The sequence below is a fragment of the Nelumbo nucifera genome, chromosome 5 (assembly GCF_055504915.1).
Source record: "Nelumbo nucifera cultivar China Antique chromosome 5, China Antique-T2T, whole genome shotgun sequence".
In the NCBI taxonomy this organism is placed as follows: domain Eukaryota; kingdom Viridiplantae; phylum Streptophyta; class Magnoliopsida; order Proteales; family Nelumbonaceae; genus Nelumbo; species Nelumbo nucifera.
Genome location: NC_142653.1, coordinates 80,455,855 through 80,470,637, shown reverse-complemented (window position 1 = coordinate 80,470,637; position 14,783 = coordinate 80,455,855).

The window sequence follows — 14,783 nt, the reverse complement described above, 5'->3', positions numbered from 1 at the left end:
TAAAATTCTCTCTTTCTTTGGAATATAATAGACTAATAATAGAAGCCGCCTATGGGAATATGCTAAAATAAGTTAATGATGGAAATAGTGAGAAATATGCTAAAATGATCTCTCATTATTTTTAGGACTATTTTTAATATTTTTATTAACTAATTTAAACTATTATTTCTTTACGGGTTGGTTAGGCCTAGACCTATTCATGGGCTAGGTAGCTCGACAAGCTTGGGCTCAGGCTTTAAACATTGGGTCTGATTGTTTTTTGGCTTGGGCTTGGGCTTTCCCAAAAAACCCTAACCCAAGCCCGAGCTAGACCCAAAAATACTATATAGTAAAAATATAATATATATTAATAATACTTAATATATATTATATAATAATAAAATTAATAGTGAAAAAGGTATTATATAACAATTTAGCTATAGTTATGAAAATCGTAGCTAAAACAATGGATATAACAACGGGCAACTTCACGTCCGTGGCAAAAAGTTGAGCTGTAGCTACAGACAGATTGTCTGTGGTTATAACCCATTTTCCCGAGCTAGGCTTGGGCTCGAGCTTGTCATTTTTTGTTTATAAAGAGAAGAAGTTTGACCTGAACCAGGCCCAACTTGGCTCGTGAATAGTTCTAGTTGGCCAATGCCTACCTTGATGTGTTAGGCCTAACTTGGCCTTGAAATTTGTGGGCCTCTTGGGGCTAAGGCCCGAGCCAGACTAAAATGATCACCCCTGATGAGGGGTGATTTGGCCCGACCAAATGAGAAAGGGACACGTGGATGTGGCCTGCCAGCCAGAGGACAAATCAGCGTGTGGTGCCATGACAGCAGATCGCAGGACCTCGGGAGCTTGGTCACTTCAGAACCAGAGCACCTCGGCACCAGAGCACCTCAGAACCTGAGCACCTTGGGACCTACATACGTCGAGGTGTCACATAACCGAACCTAGAAGGTCACCAGTTATCTCCGAACCTCCTGGGATGACGTCGCATAACCGTAGGCCTTATCTTTTCCCTGTCTGAATTGGAGGGAAACAATAAACCTCATTAATTGACACGCTACTCTCTTGCCAAAGCGGAACGGATAACAACGTCACGGGCAGAAGATTCCAGGAATGTTTCGAGAGACCTACGACATCTCAGCTATATAAGGGCATCAACCCCCAAGACTCATGTATGCGCGATTATTTGCTCACTAGCATCCTAGCCTTCAAGTATTCAGCTCACAACCATAATACAATACTAACTTAAGCATCGGAGCGACCTCGCCGGGTTAGCCACCCCGGGTTCTCTGATCCTTTATCTTGTAAATTGGTCCAGCTCGCCTCGCGACTAAGGTCCATGTCATCTTTTAGCTAGGAGCTTCCAGATCACGCACTATCAGTTGGCACCGTCTGTGGGAAACGATTGAAAGGTCAACACTACATTTCATCAACTACTACACTCTTTTTCAATGGCATTTTCTAGCAACACCAGTAAGGGCATTGATATGAATGTCACTAGGGGGCAGGATCATCAAACGCCACTCCCTCAAGGCCCTTCAGTGAGTATCGGGCAGCTTACCATTCCCCTAACTACTTCAGGGATCCCCTCTCTGTTAGTGCCTCAGACAACCCAACAGATAAGTGTCCCGTTGCCCCAAGTGAACATCATCTTTTCAGAGCCTTTTGTGATCCCTCCTAGGGTCGGACATTCTCAGTTCGACGACCTCGTTTAGAGTGTTAGGATGATGCGGATTCAGATGCAGCAGATCCACCAATTCCAGAAGTTTCAACAGTATTATTTCTACCAACAATACTAGTAGCATTTTCCACCACTGCAACCAAGCCAACAACAGATTCCGTTGCAGCACATAGGTCAGAACCAGAACTAGGACTAGCACAGGGCCCATCAGAATGTCCACCACTCCCTCCATCGGGGTGAGGGGACCTCGCAGGTACCGGTCCCTCCCAGGGGTTAGACCCCACCTCGGGGTATGACGGACAGACAGCTCACTCCCCCAGTTTCTCAAAGGGGGAACTCAAAGGACATGCCCGAAGTTAGCCAGCCCGAGAGGAATAGTCAACAATGACTTTCACTGCAGGAGAACAATGGATCACGACGCGATGATCGTCAGCTTGGGGCCTGAGGTGCGGGCTCAACTGTCAACATCGGTCTTGAGACCAAGAAGAAGCAACATGAAGGAACCATGATCCACCTTGCGACAGTGTTCAGGAACGAGAGCGGACCAGAATTGAGGTGCTTGACCATACAGAAGTCAACAGCACCAATGCCGAGCCAGTAAACAAGCAACAGTGGTGGCGTCGCAAGACTCACCGAGCCTCAACCAGGAACTGCCTGCCAGCGGATAACAGCCAACCGTTGGAACAGAGCAAGGAAAGGGAAGAGGTAAGCTCGGTGGCTACACGAGTGGCTCCATCTTTATTGAGCTGGCCATCCCCCTGTCATCCAATCTACTAGCGATCCCAATGCCGAAGGATTTCAAGGTATCTCCATTAGACAAGTACAACGGATCTTACGACCCCAACGATCATGTAGACGTGTTCCAGTCTCAAATGCACCTTGTTGGGGCCAATGAAGCGTGTATGTGTGTGGCTTTCTCCGCCACCTTCAAAGGGTTAGCCCGGGCTTGGTATAGGAACCTTGCTTCAAGCTCAATCAGAAATTGGGGACAGTTTGTGGACATGTTCACAGCCCACTTCATCACTAGTAAGAAGTGTCCGAAGTCACAAGAGAGCCTTCAGAACGTGGTGTAGAGGGAAGGCGAGTCAATCCAGAGCTACATCAAACGTTTTAATGAAATGTGCATACAGATACTAGAGCTCGACCCAACAGTACACCTAACCGCAGCTCGGAAAGGAGTCACACACAAGGAGTTCAGGTGGTACGTCAGAGTGAATCGGCCAATGACCATTATAGAGTTTCTCGCATTAGCCGAGAGATCCATAAGTACCAAAGAAGAGCTCAGTCAGAAACTGGAAAACTGACAAGGCGAGAAAAGAAAGAGAGAAGAAGAAGGTACAAGCAACAACAAACACAAAAGGAAGAAGAACAAGTCACCTAGGAGAAGTAAGTCACCTCGCTTGAGGAGTAAGTCCCCCTCCCGAAGCCACAGGTCGAGTTGGCGATCCAGGACCCCTCCTGTAGAAAAAACCAACTACACTCCCCTCAACGTAAAGTGAGGAGAGATCCTGATGGCAATTAAGGACTCCTCCTTCGTCAAATGGCCACCTAGGCTACGAGGAGACGCAACAACCAGGAACCTGAACGTGTATTGTCATTTTCATCGGGACCATGGCCACAATACAGAGAATTGTCAGAATCTCCGCGTCGAAGTCGAAGAGCTCATTCACCGTAGATACCTACAGAACTCTATTTTGCGTGAAGAGAAAGAACAGGGAGACTGACAGGGAGATTGGCAAGGAAACCAGAGGAGAGATGCTCCAGAGTTAAGTAGATAGAACGAATAGCCACCTCGGCAGCTACTAGAAGAAAGACCGATCTGTAGAGTGATCAACATGATCATCAGTGGGTCCATCGTGGCGGGGTGCACTGCAGCAACGTGGAAGACATCAATTAGAGAGCTAAGGAACGAAGCAGAAAACCCGCCGAAATGACCTCCGATAGAAGAGCCTATCTATTTCACCGAGGACGACGCGCGTGGGATACAATACCTTCATGACGATGCTCTTGTGGTGAAGCTCATCATCAATGGCTTTGAAGTGAAGCGGATTCTAGTGGACTCAGGTAGTTTGACCGGTATTCTATTTAAGGGGACTTTTGACAAGCTACAGCTGAAGCAAAGTGACTTGGAGCTAGTAGACACTCCCTTAGTAGGATTTAGCGGCAAAGAAGTCAGACCCCTTGGTCGGATCACGGTACCAGTAGAGGCAGGAACGTGGCCGAACATAGTGCGATTCGAGCATACCTTTTTGGTGGTCGCAACTCCATCCCCCTACAACGCGATCGTAGGTCAGCTCATCTAGCATGTCTTACGTGCAATAGTATCGACATATTACCTAGCGGTGAAGTTCCTGACGGATTGCAGAATAGGGATTGTACGAGGTGACCAACTCGAGTTTCAAAAGTGCTACGTGGATGCATTGAAAAGAAAGACAAAACTAGCAGAAGATGTTGAACTAGAGCAACCAACAGACTACACCGAGGAGTGAGATGCCCCGATGGAGGAGATGGTTCACATACCAGTTTTGAGATTGAGCCAACGAAGACTCTCTAGATCGGTTCCCTGATAAGTGAACCGCTCCGAACACAAGTAGTAAGTTTCCTACTTAATAATTTAGATGTTTTTTCCTGGTCCGCGATAGAAATGCCCGACATCGACCCTAGTGTGATTACTCACAAGTTAAATGTGGACGCTTTAGTCAGGCCAGTTAGACAAAGAAAATGCAACCTCGCCCCAGAGCGATGGAGGGTAGTCGATGAGGAGGTCGGGAAGCTCCTCGCCGCAGAATTCGTCAGGGAGGTCCATTACCCGAGTTGGGTCGCCAACCCCATACTGGTGAAGAAGGCCAACGGAAAGTGGCGCATGTGCGTCGACTACATCGACCTGAACAGAGCCTGCCCAAAGGACTGCTTCCCCCTTCCCAAAATAGACCACCTGGTAGATGCGACCTCAGGGCATGATTTGCTAAGCTTCATGGACGCCTACTTTGGCTACAACCAGATTAGGATGGACTTAGCCGATTAGGACAAGACTACCTTTGTAACTGAGCTATGGTTGTATGTTATAAAGTCATGTCCTTTGGTTTAAAAAATGCTGGAGCAACTTTTCAGCGACTTGTGAATAAAATTTTTGAGCCTTTGATTGGCAATACAATAGAGTGCTATGTTGATGACATGGTCGTGAAGACCCAGTTTTTCAATTCTTTAATTGATGACTTAAATTCGGTTTTTCAAATTTTAAGGAAATTTAACGTGAAACTTAACCCGAATAAGTGTGTCTTCGGCGTCACATCAGGAAAGTTCCTCGCTTACATAGTGAACCGACGTGGCATCGAAGCCAATCCAGATAAAATTAAGGCCATTTTAGATATGAGACTGCCCAAAAAACTAAAGGAGGTTCAAAGACTCACTGGCTGGGTAGCCGCTCTCAGCCGGTTCATGTCTAAATTGGCGAGTCGGTGCCTACCTTTCTTTAAAGCAATAAAAAAGAATGAAGACTTTGCATGGACTAAAGAGTGCCGGCTTGCGTTCGATGAGCTGAAAAGGTACCTAAGTACCACCCCGGTTTTGACCCGACCTGAGGAAGGAGACGAACTGAAGTTGTACCTCTCCGTGAGTGATGAGGTGGTCAGCTTGGTACTAATCATAGAAGCTGTACCGGTCTACTATGTAAGAAAAGTTTTGCAAGACATGGAAACCAGATATCCCAATATTGAGAAACTAGCGTACGCACTAGTAGTAGCAGCTCGGAAACTACGTCCATACTTTCAAGCCCACACCATTGTCGTCCTCACCAACAGACCTCTGAGGCACATTCTGCTTAAGCCCGAGGTGTCAGGGAGGTTGGTGAAGTGGTCCATTGAGCTGAGCGAATACGACATCCGATTCGAGCCACGTCGAGCGATCAAAGCCCAAGTCTTGGCGAACTTTGTAGCAAAGTGTACATTCATCATATTGACCCCTGAATTGGCTGAGCCAACTAACACGTCGGAGGCGTTAACCAGCACGACACTGGCCTCGGTCAGGGTAGGACTGACTTGGGACGAGGAGCACTAGATCCTCCACGTAGATGGCTCGTCTAACCAACGAGGAAGTAGTGCTGGATTAATATTGTACGGCCTGAGTGAGGTGAAGCTGGAGTATGCTCTCCGGTTTGGATTTGAGGCAGCGACTCTCAGTTGGTAGTAAACCAAGTCAAGGGCGGCTATGAAGCTCACGATTCAACCATGGTAGCTTACCTAGCCAAGGTCAGGGAAATCCTACTAGGTTTTCATTATTTCTTCATCAAGTAGATTCCAAGGTCTGAAAACGCCGAGGATGATGCCCTGTCACGATTTGCAAGTACCAGCGACAACACAATGTGAACTATATATATAGAAGACCTGCCTCGACCCTGCATTCTTAGGGGGGCAGAAGAGGTTGCTCCCGTGTTGCAAGCGAAACCGAGCTGGATTGACATGCTTGTTGATTATCTGCTCCACAGGACCCCACCAGCAGAACATAATGCAGCTCGGAGGGTAGAGTGCCAATCATCTCGGTATGTCCTCGTCGACGGACATCTGTACAGGAGGTCCTTCACGCTCCCCTACCTATGTTGCTTGTGACCTTTAGAAGCCAAACTAGTACTTCTTCACATCCATGAAGGACTATGCGGAGGACACCTGGGAAGCAGAGTGCTCGACCAAAAAGCACTGAGGCAGGGCAACTACTGGCCTACTATGAAGGCAGACGCACTCGAGCTCGTCAAGAAATGCGACAAATGTCAGAGGTATGCCAACATCCTTCATCAACCTGCTGCCGATCTAAAGTACTTAACCAGCCCGTGGCCCTTCACGGAATGGGGGATCGACATCCTCGGTCCATTTCCACCGGCAACCAGGCATAGGAAATTCTTGGTCATAGCAGTGGACTACTTCACAAAGTGGGTGGAGGCTGAACCGTTGGTAAGCATTACAACTCGGAACGTGCAGAACTTTTTCTGGAAGAACATTGTGTGCTATTTCGGAATACCCAAGGTGCTGATCTCGGACAACAGGAAGCAGTTCGAAGACATCAAATTCTAGAATTGATGTGTTGAGATGGGAATTTGACATAACTTCACTTTGGTGGCACACCCACAAGCGAATGGACAAGCCGAAGTGACGAACAGGGCTATCCTCCGCGGACTGAAAGCTCGCTTGGCATGAGCTAAAGGGTTATGGGTGGACGAGCTGCCTAGTGTCCTTTGGGCCTATAGGACGACCATCAAGAGTGCGACTAGTGAAACGCCCTTCAACCTGACGTGTGGGACGGAGGCCATGATTCTGGTAGAGATTGAAGTGCCAACATTGGGGCTTGAAGCATACAATGAAGGGGCAAATGACGACGAGCTCCGGACTAACTTGGATCTAATCGAAGAAGTACACAACCTGGCCTATATCCGGATTGCAGCTTAGCAGCAGCGAGTAGCTCGGTACTAAAATGCCCGGGTCAGGAAGCGACAGTTATGGGTTGGTGACCTGATGCTTCGCAAGGTAATGGTGCTTGAGTCCGATGTGGGTAAGCTCAGACCAAATTGGGAGGGTCGATACCGAGTGAGACAAGTGTTCGGCAAAGTTACATATGAGCTCTAGACTATGGAAGGAAAACAAGTCCCTTCAGCTTGGAACATTGACAACTTGAGGAGATACTATCTATGAGCTCGCGAGTCCCATATGACTAAAAGAAAAACAAGTCCACAAGACCACCGAGTTGGTCGAAAGGACATCGAACTGGAGAGAGGACTATAAGTCACTCCCAAAGCCTAAGGGCTATGGTGCCGAGCTGGCAAAAGACCTCGGTACAATATAAGTCCCAGTCACCTCTTCGGCATGGGCAGATAAGTCCTAGTCGCCTCTTTGGCATAGGCGTGTTAAAACCCAGTTGCCTCTTTGGCACGGGCAATGTAAGACCTTGTCGCTAAGGCATAGGCAATTGAGAACCCAATCACTTTGGCATGGGCAAATAAGTAGCTCATGTGCAGACACGTCGGGCATATACCCTACAGTGTCTATTTACTTAGACGTAGATTGAGATCGGGTTATTCCTACTCAGGAGTTCGGGAATAATTCGTACTTAGAAAATTTTTGCACAACAAGAATTTTTGAAACTATTACATTGTATTAACAAAAGGAAGTTTGAAGTACATACAAAAATAAACTACAAGTACTCAATCGAGCTCAAAGGCTCGAAACATCATGTTTGTATGGCGGTCCAAGAAAAGAGGCAGATAGACATCAGTCGACATGGGGCTCCTCATCCTCAACAGTAGCTCTAGCGGGTGGGTTGATCTCCATGTGGTCCTCGGCGGCAATATCTCCATCTTCCTCCTTTGCTATCTCTTCGTCGAGGAGGTCGTCATCACACTCCTCCTCGGAGTCTGGGTCATTAGCAGCCTCCCCGGCCATCTCCTCGGTGACCTTGGACATTGTGATAGCTCTAAGGTCGAGCTGGGGGAATTCGCGCTGAGTCAGCCACTTACTAAGTTTGAAGCCTTTGCAGTAGGCCATCGTGCCCGTCTTGATCAACAATTTGCGCTGCTCCTCTGAAGAGTTGTATTCCTTGACGGCCTTGACCTTGGCCTCCTTCAACGCTCCACTGAAGATTTTCGTGCGCTCCTTCATGAACTCCTCGAGGTTCTCCTTTTCCCTCTAGAGGGCCTCCCTCTCCTCTTTGAGTCTTTTCTTCTCCTCCCTCAGCAGCACGATCAACTCCTTTTGAGCTTGCGCATCCTTCTCCAGCTTATGGATCTCACTGCGAGCTAAGTCTAGTTTGCGCTGGGCGCTTCGGGAGGTTTCTTCAGCTTGGAGGGATCGCTTCAATTGCACCTTGGATTGATAAGAAAGGGTGTGGGTCGTGGAGTTTACCTACCAATGAAGGAACAAAATCTAAGTATCGAAGGAGAGCAACAAAGAGTACAATCTAAGTATTAGATACGTGCCACCATGCAGTGAGTCGCCGCTCTGGCCCCGAGCTGAGCCATTGGCAGATTGGCCCAATGCACAACCTCTTGAGGAGACTAAACTTCAGAGTCAAAATGCTCCGAGCTCCCCGGGATGTGTCGTCTCTCGAAGGGGTGGCCGCCTGAGTGGGTTGGGGCTCAGACACCGTGGCCTCCTCCTCGGGTAAGTGAGACGTAGAAGCCCTACCTTGGTCTTCCTCGAACAAATCAATAACTTGAGGGTGCTCAGCAACTGGTGAGTGCTCAGGGGCGGCGGTATTGACACTTGAAGTGGTGGTGGCCTCGTGGAGACGGGCCTTCTTGGAGGACCTTCTCTTCTTCCCCTTCTTCAACCATTGCTCCTGCAAAAAGTAATGAACATGTTAAGTCACAAGATCAAGATAAACCATGAAGAAGAAAGCAAGTACGACAATAATGATGGCGACCTACCAGGAGGACTCAGCCCGACTTGTATGAGCTTCTCTTCGGTCATGAAGTTCTCGATCTTCAACCCGAGCTTCGCCCAAGATCGGACATCCTCTTGTATCTGTTTGTCCAATATGATATCGAGGTCCTAATTGGCAGGTCTCCAGTGCGTTGGAAACGGCCACCCCGCAGTGTTGCGAACTACGAAGGAGCGCCTCTTCCAGGCCAGAACTTTGTTTGGGAGGTCGTGCAAGAGTTTGTAGCTAGGATGGGGAGACATGTAATAACTTCGCTTGTGCTCGAGGAGAACATAGGCATAATGGAGCAGATCTAGGAAAAGATGTCGAGGTTCAAAGGCCGGTTATAGTCGTGGAAAAGGGAGATGGTACCTACAATGTTACGAATCGAGTTGAGATGAAGCTGATCTATGGCGATGTCAAAAAATTTGACGACCTCAATGATGAAAGGGTGAAGTGGGAATCGGAACCCGGCTACAAGTTGTTCCTTGAACACCACGATCTCGTCATGATCGTAATCCCAAGGAAAACTACCTAAAGGAATGCTATATACAAGGCTATCAGGTAGCTTGTGCCGAGCTTCTAGGGATAGAAGCCTATCAGCCATCGTCGTAGAAGGGCCAAAGCTATCTGGTCCCCGAGCCCGACGTGAAGTGGAGGCCCCTTGCTAAGGATCTCGTGCTCTTGCCGAGGTGAGTCCGCCTCAGACGGGTTGGTGTCTGCTCCCCGGACTGAGGTATCCACCTCGGCCCCGGCAGACGCTCCCCTCTCATCTAAAAGGCTACCCAAACTAATACTAGACATATTGAACTAAGAAGAAGAAGACAACAGGAAATAGAAACAAGGAGAGGCGAACTTACCAAGAAGACTAAAGAAAGCGAAAAGACCTTTGGTGCAAAGGCAACTGACACCGAATTGAAAGAACTGGAGCGCGACCTCAACAAACTCGAGCACGTAATATGTTGCAGAAAAATGGGTCCCTCTGACCCATATTTATAGCCACCGCGACCGGATCTCAACGGTCGATATCTACGTAATCTGACGACTCCCATGAAAACCGGTTGCGTGCTAACTAAGGTCGAAATCTGTTGAGTGCGTGTTTTGACGTTCGCTGAGCTTATAAATAGCATGATGTTCGCGCGTACCCGGTATGCGATCTGGGCATTCCCTGGTCGAGCCAATGGGTTATGCAAGTCCGACTGAAGAGTCACCTTCCGAACCGCCTGAAAGTCGTACCAAGCCCACCTGGGTTCACCATGAACTCCCTACGCAGGGTCGGGACCCTTGGCATGGGGAGTGGGGGGCAATTGATGAGCGGTGATTTGGCTCGACCAAATGAGTAAGGGACCGCTTGAAAGTCATACCAAACCCAACTGGGCTCACCTGAAAGTCGTACCAAACCTCGGTACTAGAGCACCTTGGCACCTACACACGCTGAGGTGTCACGTAACCGAACCTAGACGGTCGCTAGTTATCTCCGAACCTCCCAAGACCACATCGCATAGCCGTAGGCCTTATCTTCTCCCCATCCGAATCGAACGAAAACAATAAACCCCATTAATTGTCACGTTACTCTCCTGCCAAAGCAGAATGGATCCCAATGTCATGGGCCAAAGATTCTGGGAACGTTTCGAGAGACCTATGACATCTCAACTATATAAGGGCATCAACCCCCAAGACTTAGGTATGCGCGATTATTTGCTCACTAGCATCCTATTACTCAAGTATTTAGCTCGCAACCATAATACAATACTAACTTAACCATCAGAGCGACCTCTCAGGGTTAGCCACCCGGGTTCTCTGATCCTCTATCTTGCAGATTGGTCCAACTCGCCTCGCGACTAAGGTCCAGGTCATCTTCCAGCTAGGAGCTTCCAGATCGCGCACTATCAACCCCTAAGCAAATTGCTTTTGGTTTATTATATTAATGAGGATAAGGGAGAAAATAAAATAAGAAAAAGGAAAAAAGTAATTTAATGCAATAATTGAGAGGATAAATACTCAAATCCAATTCCATTAAGGAAATGAGATATTTAGATCTGATCCAATCTAAATAGGTTAAATAGGTTTATATTAAACAATCAAACATAAAACAACAAATTTCTTAATTAGTGATTAAATTTCTTATTTTTATTAGTGTTTATTAAGTTTGATTTTTAAGTAGAATTGAAATGATTTATTTAACAATTTAAAGAAACTAGATTGCTTAATTTTTATTAACTATTATAAGACAAATATATTTTAATTTTTACTAACTTTTGTTAATAGATATTATTTTTAAATGGAAATTTAGTGGATTTTAAATTAATAATTTTTTAGAAGATAAATCTATTTTAGGGTCTGTTTGGTTTAAAGAAAGGACCAAAATCGGAATCCTTGGGTATTAGAATTAGAATCACTTATTATTATTTTATTAGTCTTTAATAATTAGTATCTTAGTATTTATAATGAATATATGAATATTGTATTAATATTTTATTTGTACTTAATATTATATAATTATTAATATTAATATTTTTATTTTATTATTTATTTATTACTTAGTTGCTAGTAATATTACTTTTACTTTGGTATTGCATTGATATTTTATTTATACATTATTATTAGTATTATATTTAATAATTAATATTTTTGTTTGTTATTATTATTTTTATTAATATTTTATTATAGTACTATTATCTTATTACTATTTTACTAATACTTTGTTAATATTTAATTAACATTTTATTATTTTATTTTTATCTTATTATTAATTTAATAATATTTTATTATTTTATTAATATTAGGGTTTTGGGGGTTTTGTATCATGAGTTCTTTAATACCAAACGTCCTTACATCCCCTCTCTCTCTCTCTCTAATTATATAACTAGCGGAGTAACCCGTGCTGAGCACGGGAGTGATTGCTAATGTTGTCAGAAAGAAACTTGATTGATTAGGACGGTGTTGGTGATGAATATGGTATTAAACATGTGTAAAAAAAGGTGAAAAAGAAAAAAAAATCACCTTGGAAAGGAAATGTGTACGAACAATAGGGATTATGAAAGCAATCTAGGTTGGAATGGGTAGCAGAAGTCATCTTGATGATATGCTTTGATGCTTTTATCTCTTTGCCTCTTCTCTCTTTCTCTCTCCTCTCTCTAACCTTGCATAAACAAATTGAGTATCGCTACCACTTAAGAACTCTTGACAACAACAATGAAGATGAGGAGAGGAATTAGGGATGGCAATTTTCCCCATTTCCCCGATCCCTATGAGGATCCGCCCCGAATAGTGCGGGGATGGGGAAATTTTCATCCCCGTTAGCGGGGACGGGGAGAGCACTCCCCGCCCTGCAGGACCCCGATCCTCGCCCGTGGGATCCCGACTAATATATATGTATACATGTATATATGTATGTATACGTTATATATATACACATACGTCTATATATTAATGTTTTAAAAATATGATTGAATATGTTTGAATCTTTTTTAATAGATTGTAAATTTTAATTATTTTATTTTTATTTTTTAAATAAAATAAAAAAACAAAAACAAAAACAAAATTATTAACATTATAAAAAATTACGGGGAATGGGGATCCCCGTGGGGATGGGGATGGGGATAACCTTATCCCCGTTAGCGAGGATGGGAACGGGGATGGGGAGGCTCACTGTCCCCGCCCGGCCCCGCCCCGTTGCCATTCCTAAGAGGAATTGATATAAATTTATAATGGTTTATTTAGGGTTTATATTTTAAGCTTGTAATCCTTTCCTCATGTTTTGTTTCTAAATTTAGAAAATGACAACCCATACCCATTTTCTTCTCTCTTTGTCCACTGCCAGAATCTCTCACTATATCTCTTCCTGATCTTTGTTCCTCTTATTTCTCGCCTTCCTTGATTATCCTCATCCCCATACACCAAATCTATGTATGAAAACTATACACTTGACTCTAATTAGGAAAAACAGGAAAGTAGTAGAAATTTATTGTTGCCCATAAAGAAGAAAAAACAGAGAAAAAATGAGAGCAAAAAGAGAAGCAAGAACTTAAAACAGAATTTGTAACAACAGAATCAAAGAAAACAAAATACGCAGGAAGCCCAGATATCCTTTGTTCTTTTCTTGGGAAGTTTTTGGTGGGGACAAATGCATGCTAAACACAAACTAAAACCAAAACTGAAACTTGGTGAACGCTGAAACACAAACTAAAACCGGAATTGAAGCTCCGAGTTGACAGGGAGGGTTCAAAGATTATAGTTGCTAGATAAAACGGGGCGGCGAGTAAGAGAGAGCTGGAGAGAGAGGTTCCACAATCTCGTATTTAGGTTGGCGTCAAACATGGTTTCAAATCAGAACTCCGACCAAAATTAAACTTCTTTTCGTTGGGAAAACTGTTATTGTTGGGAAACCAAACTAACCCCTCCTCCTCCTGCTTGGGATTGGGAGGCTTCAAAGAAGTAGAAAATGATAATGATGTCTGGTCATGAGTTTATGTTTTAACTTGCCTCCGGCCCAGAATAGCAACTTGAATGACTAAAGCGAAACCAACCATGTTTATTTGGATTTTGAAGCCGCACACGCTTGCTTCAAGGACGACAAGTAATTTAAATAATTAAATGAACCAAGGATGAAATCCGTATAAGTTACTTTTCTCTTACTGCATCTGCATGTTCATATATAGAAATCTGTAATTTAAAGTTTGAATAAATCATCCATCTAAAACTAATCCCCCTTCTAGCTTATGTTTTGTCATTTGTGGGGGTTTCTCTCTCAGGAGTTAGGACCGATGTAGCATGTTATAAGCTCGTTGGAAGAAGAAAACTGATATACACATACAAATTAAGAGGAATGTCTAAAAATGGTGGAGAATGGAGGCGGTGAAGAGTGCAGTCGGTGGGCACTGTGGAGTATTGTGGTGAAGGAGGAAGAACAACGCCATACCTTCACACATTACTTACATAGTAAATTAAAAAAAGACAAAATATAATTTGTGCATAGCAATCCCAAAACCTCATTTGCTACATATTCACACGATTCATTGAAAATCACACGCGGATATCATTATGTCAATGGTTAGAAGGCCACGTCGCCCAAAACAACACCCTTCCCATTTTATAGTGTGTAGCTTTATTTATGACAATGTATCATTTTATATTTTTAAAGTAAAAGAAAATAAAAAATATACAAAAAAAAAAGAAAAATAACATTTCTAAAAGGAGTCATACTGACATGGCACGTCGTGTTTTATAGGGTGGTTGGTATAGAAACAAGTTTTTATGGGTTTCTTAATGTGTTTTCCTAAAGTTTATAGTTAGTAATTTATGGTCTAGGCCTCTAAGGTTTTGTAGTGATTCAATAAAGCTTTATAGAGTTGGGAGAAAACTCTTCAGCCTCACATACAATCCAATTAGATAAGAAATCCGACTGATCAAAATCCAATTAGAATCCATCCGATTTTTAAGAGAATGAATTCGAATTCGAATATCTTACCGGATATCCGATTCGATTATAAATGTAATAAAAATTATGATATAATATATAATATATAATACATAATATATATAATTATATAAATAATATATAGAATATACATATATAATATATAAATAATAAATAATATATAATATTTCACAGCTAACGGATCAGATCAGGGCATATCTGAATTTGATCCATTAACTAAACGGATCAACTTTCCCAATCCAATCCGATTTGTTAGGATCAAGGGAG